Genomic DNA, 6,154 nt, shown 5'->3' on the forward strand with positions numbered 1-6,154 from the left:
CAGACCTATTGAAAAATCTTAGGGAATAGGGTAGGGCTTGGGAATCTTTTTTTTCTTTTTTCTTTTTCTTTAATGAGCTGAAATGATTCCAATGCACACTGCATCTTGCAAACCCACTACTGTCTACAGTGTAGAACTCTGGCCAACCAGGCTTGAATTTGTCACTTATTAGCTGACTATCCTTGGGCAGTTTCTTAACCTCTACAACCTTTAGTTGCCTTACCCCTGAAATGGGGATTAAATGGTATCTACTACCATGTAGGGTAGTGGGAAAGACTAAAAAGTAGTGGATATGAGGCGTTTAACAGGGACTGGCACAACGGGACTTGGTTAGTGGTATTGTTAATTATCCATAATGAAAATCAGCTTGGTTATTGTATCCCAGCTCCCTCTCCCTTCTAGAACCCTTAAGAATGAAGAGAAAGGAGCTATCCCTGCAGGACTACTGATCACCAAATTTCTCCCCAGGGCAGCAATCCACCAGGACTGGCCTCAGCCTAGTCTATTCCCTGCCGAAGTTGCTGGTTCTGGGCTCGGAGCTCCTGGTTCTGCGTGGCCAGGTTGATGTTGTCTTGCAGGACACCAGCCAGCAGGCTGCGGTGGTGATGCTCTGTGGTCACAGCCTGCTCCTCCCATAGCCTTCGCCAGGTTCGGAATACCTGTGCCCAGATTCAGAGATGCTTGTTAGTCAGTCAGCCTTGGAAGCACTTCAGGGCCTGCCTTTTGACCTCACTGACCTGCAGCGTATGGCGTGTCTGAGCTCGGGCAGCCTGCACATGCAACTCATACAGGGCTACGAGGTCTTGCTCTGCATTGTCCTTCTCTGCCTGAAGTGCTTCCAGCTGGAGTCTCAGCACTCTCTGTTCCCGGTGCCATCTCTGCCTCTCCTCAGAGTCCTTCAGTGATAATACATATTCTTTGTTCAGTGCCACCTGCATACCAAGCTCTGTTATAAACATTTCATGTGTATCGTTTTCATTTTATCCAATGAAAACCATATGGGGTAGTTGCCATTTTACTTTTCCAAATCTGGTGGTTAGATTTGGAAACTGAATCAGAGGAGTGACCTAACCTGCCCAAATTCATATAGCTTGCGAGGGACAGAACTGAGATGACACACGCCTTCAATGGTTCACTGTCATTCTTAGGGTAAAGTCCAAATTCAGAGGCATGGCACACACTGGTCTCTTTAGCCTCACCTCTGACCTTGCACCTACCAGGCCCCACCAATGGACAATCTGCAATACCTAGACTATGCCATTGCTTCCCTCTGGACTTTTGCTCATACGGTATCGTCCTCAGAACATATTCTCACAACCCCCATGGACACAAGTTTTGTTTCTTAATTTGTTCAAGCAAGTTATATTTCCTCAATGCCTATATGTGATGGGTACAACCTGCCTAAGCAGAGCTCAGTCTAGTGAATTCCTCTGGCTGATTTGTTTTTTAAGTCTCAGCTTGGATGCTTTCTTCTGTGATCCACTTCAACCTGGGTCAGGCACACCTTTTTGTTCCCAACAAGCCCTTAGCTCCCTGCATCACAGCACTTAGGACTGAAAATCACAAAGCAGTGAGGACCATGAGAGGGTATGGCCCAGTCTGTTGTGATGGAAGCTGGATCACAGTCCGCAGCACAGTGCCTGAACCAATTAGAAACCTCAAGTCCTGGGTGGCCCAGGTGGCTCAGCGGTTTAGCGCCGCCTTCAGCCCAGAGCCTGATCCTGGAGACTCAGGATCCTGTCCCATGTCGGGCTCCCTGCATGGAGCCTGCTTCTCCCTCTGCCTGTGTCTCTGCCTTTCTCTCTCTTTCTCATTAATAAGTAAATAAAATCTTAAAAAAAAACAAAAAAAAAACAAACCTCAAGTCCCCTACTTGGCCCTCCTCACCTCCTTTTCAGCCTCTAGGCCTTTGACCTGGTCACCTGCCACCTTCTCCTGTTCCAAATGCTTCAGTTCCTCTTGGATCCGTATTTGGTGCCATTTGTGCCATCTCTTCTTCCGTGCCTGAGCCAAGAAGAACTGCAGGGCCACATCTGGGGCCTGCCAGGCCCAGGTCAGAAGCCCATATGTGTACACAGCCTTGGGACTTAGGCCCAGCTTTTCAACAGAATCCCACTACCAGGGCTGCTCTGAGAACTATATCTAGGACCTCACTGGCCTGTAAGAGCCTGTAGCCTGGACAGAGACTTGGAGGCCATGGGGAGAAAGGAGAGGTGTTGGCTCTGCCAATAGGTGGTGCAATGGAGGCTTTAGGGATCCTATACTTCTAATGTGACCCAGTAGGAAAAGAGTCTTCCCATGTCCCTCCCTTAGGAATCACATAGCCTTTCAGATCTCCATATTTCCCCCTGTTGCTGAGGCAGGGAAGCAGTAGACATATTAACTGAGCTCTGCAACTCTTTACTCCCCCAACAGCTTCCAGCTTTTCTGGGATACCTGGGGTATTACCGGTTCCTCGGAGTCCCTAAGAGGATGATTTTGATGAAGCCCAGATCCCAGAGATGACGTTATTCCTACCTCCAGCAGAAAATGTGGTTAAGCCTGGTAAAGGTGGAAAAGATGCCCAGCTCCACCCCAAGCCCCAAACCCACCTTTGGACTCTCCCTGGAAGTCTGGGCTGTAGCTTGCTGTTGAATCTATCACCTGATGAGAATATAGTAGGAGTGGGAATTCCATACCCTTCCTCCCAGGACAGTGTGCATTAAGCTCAGGGCTTTGAAATCAGATCTGGGTCCCAGGCCCTCCTTTACTCAGCTATGTGGCCTCAGACAGGTAACTAGTCCTTTGAATCCATGTAAAATAGAGCTGATAGAAGTTGTAGAGAGCATGAAATAAGATAAGGCATCCAAAGCACTAAGTAGTGGTAGGCACTGCTTAGTAAATGGGAGCTTATATACCTAATTCCCAAAGCTCACCACTGTAAAAGCTGTAATTATGAAAAGGGAAGGACCAGGAGAAGTTGCACAGGAGCAGCACTCCAGCCACACTGTGGCAAATCCTGGAAAACAGTGCCCCCTTCTGCACAGGAGAGGCCATGCACTCTAAACAGATGCAAAAGTACTATATTGAGTCAAAGCACTCAGGGGTTTTTGCCCCTCTGCTATCTTTGATTTTATCAGTGACCCTGAGGTACTCAGACCCCTTCTCTGAGCCTCATTTTGCTCACCTGAAAAATGTGAGCAATGTTGTCTTCTATGGCTTTCCCATTGACCTTCAAGATGAAGTCCAAACATCTCAGTAAATTTACAAAGCTCTTTATGACCTGGCCCCCACTTCACTGTTTTTTCTCACTTCACTCTTTCATCCTTCTCTCTTGACTCTTCCTCAAATTATTCTTCAGCAAAATGAGCTGCTTTCAGTCCCCCAATGAGATCAAGCTCTCACTTATTTCTAAAACATTGTTATTTTCTGTTCCTGGAATGTTCTTGATTCATTTTTCCTGGCTACCTCCTTCAGGAGTCAACTTCCTCCATGAAATATTCCTTCCCTCTCTTGCCAAGACTAGCTTAGATGCCCCCATAGAACCCTGTGTTGATAAGGCCTTCAGAGAACTGATCACAATGTTACAACTGTTTCTTCCCAGAAGACTGTAAAATCCATGAGGACAGGGATTTCCCAGGGTCTACATAGCACTATGCCTGACAAGTACTGAGAATTCAGTCAGTGTCTGAGAATCAATAAATTAGCGAATGAAGGAAGGGCCTCCTCGTGATGCTTTGTAAACAGGAGAGGAAGGAAGACAATGGGGCTCCTAAGAGGTTGAATGAGACCTACCTGTAGTTCTGGGAGCTCCACAGCCTCAGCTTTGACCCTTTTGAGTGGCTGGCTTCCTGGGCACTGACTGCAGGCTTTTATCACCTGTGGAGAGAGGGTTCAGGGTAGGCTCCAGCTATTGCTCTCCCAGGCGCCTCCAGGCCTTACCTTACTTACCTGCAACTCTCGAAGTGCCCTGCCCAACTGGCTGAGCCCACTGTCTGTCAGGTTGTCTCCAAGGAGGCCTGAACGCAGGCTCTTAAGGCCAGCCCGATGGGCCCGGGCCTCTTCTACTGCGTCCCACAGGATGGGCCTCACCTGTTTCACCTGCATCCTCCTTCCCTCGGCCCCCAACAGAGCAGCCCAGAGCAGGCTCAGGGAGCCACCTAGTAAAGGGAGATCCAGAGTGAATCACACCTTCTGGATTCCAAAGCATACTGCCTGTAATACTTTTAATTTTTATTAATAGCATTATTTATAAAAATAGCTAATACCTATCAGGCATTTACATGTGCTTGATGGCACTGTGCTAAGGATTTTCATGGATTGCCTCTTTTTATCCACATAACACTCCAATGAGGCAGCAACTCTAATTTATTTTACCCCCACATTTTCCAGATGAAGCAAATGAAACTCAGAGAAGTCAAGTGACTTCCTGGTGAGTAGCAGAGTTAAAACTTTAGTCCAGTTCTGTCTGACATTAAAGCCTGTGTGCTTAATCATGATACCAAACTGGCCTGTCCTGCACTGCATTATCCTTGAGGGCATAAACTGCCCTAATTTATTCTCCTTACTCCACAGGGCCTGGCACAGTGCATGGTCTGGGAGTATATTAGCCAAATTAATGTGGTTATTAGTTCTGAAGAGAGAGAGCCAGGCTCTTTAAAAAAAAAAAAATGCTTTTATCATAGAAAATTTCAAACATAAACAAGGTACGGGAAACCCAAGCTTCAATTACCAGGCTTCAATAATTATCAGCTCTTGGCCATTCTTGTTTGATCTCTACCCTCCACTTGACCTCTCTGACATCTCTAACATCATATCATTTCACAGAAGCCTGATTTTTAATAAGTGTGTGCAAATAGGCAAGTTCTTTCCCCTCTCTGATCCTCCCTTTCCTCATCTAAGCCTTCCTCTCTTTCCTCATCTAAATTAGATGTATCTCATGGGGTTGTGGTCAAAATAAACAATATTAGTGTAAAAATGCTTGGTAAATCATTGAAAGTCTCTACAGGGTGAAGGGTTGCTTTTACTATTGGCCCGCCTCTCCAGACTTTGGCAACCTAGCCATCCTGGGTCTTTCTGAATCCTGGCCCTCCCAGAGGGTCAGGCTCTCTCTGAACTGGGGTTGGAGCTGCAGCTGATTTGATGAAAGGGTGGGTCAGGCATAAGAAGTCAGATCCCAGAGCTTCCGAAGAACCCCACACCCTCCCCCCAGGCCACCTTGAGGGTCCAGGCGAAGAAGGAGGCCACTGTAGTTGTTTCCTTCCAGGAGTCGTGAGACAATCCAAGGCAGAGAGCCCTCCACCTTCTCACCAGTAGCCCTACCAGCCAACACCTGCAGCAGGGGGCAATCTCTGCCAGAGGGAGGGAGGAAGAAAGGAGATGTCCACTGGTGGCTGGGGGAAGAAACTGGCCCAAATGGCCAGTTAATGGAAAGGCTATTTCCAGTAACTTTTGTGTACCACCAGGCAGATTTGCAACCTTGCATAGACCTTTGTTTTATTTTATTATTTTTTTTTTAGAGACACCTGGGTGGCTCAGCAGTTGAGCATCTGCCTTTGGCTCAGGGAGTGATCCGGGAGTCTGGGATTGAGTCCCACATCGGGCTCCCTGTGTGGAGCCTGCTTCTCCCTCTGCCTGTGTCTCTGCCTCTCTCTCTCTCTCTCTCTCTCTGTGTGTCTCTCATGAATGAATATTATTTTTTTAATTACATAATACCTTCTCATAGTACAAAAGTTAATTTATCTATCTGATAAGGGACTTGGAGTTAGAATATTTAAAGAACTCTTAGGCCCCAGTAATAAAAGACTAATCACCTAATTTAAAATGGCAAAGCAAGGTGACATCCACAAAAATGGCAGAGTAGGGAACTCTGAGAGTCTATCCTTTTCCAGAAACATCTGGCAAAATGGTCAGAATCAATCTTACTGGAACTCTGGGGGACAAAGGTGTACAGCAACCAAATGAATGCTTCACCAGGAGAAAAGCAACTTACATGTATTGAGATCTTTGTTGTGTTTTAGCTCACCCTAGCCCCAACCTCCTCCCCAGCACAGAGGTGGTCTTGAAGATAACAGCTCACATTTCTGGTGGAGGTATTTGACTCTGGAGGGAGCTGAGCAGATCTTGTTTCCAAGGAATTATGTTTGTTGTTTTCACTCTCTTGGGTTTCCCCCCA

Source organism: Canis lupus, chromosome 5 (assembly GCF_048164855.1).
Source record: "Canis lupus baileyi chromosome 5, mCanLup2.hap1, whole genome shotgun sequence".
NCBI classification, from domain to species: Eukaryota; Metazoa; Chordata; class Mammalia; order Carnivora; family Canidae; genus Canis; species Canis lupus.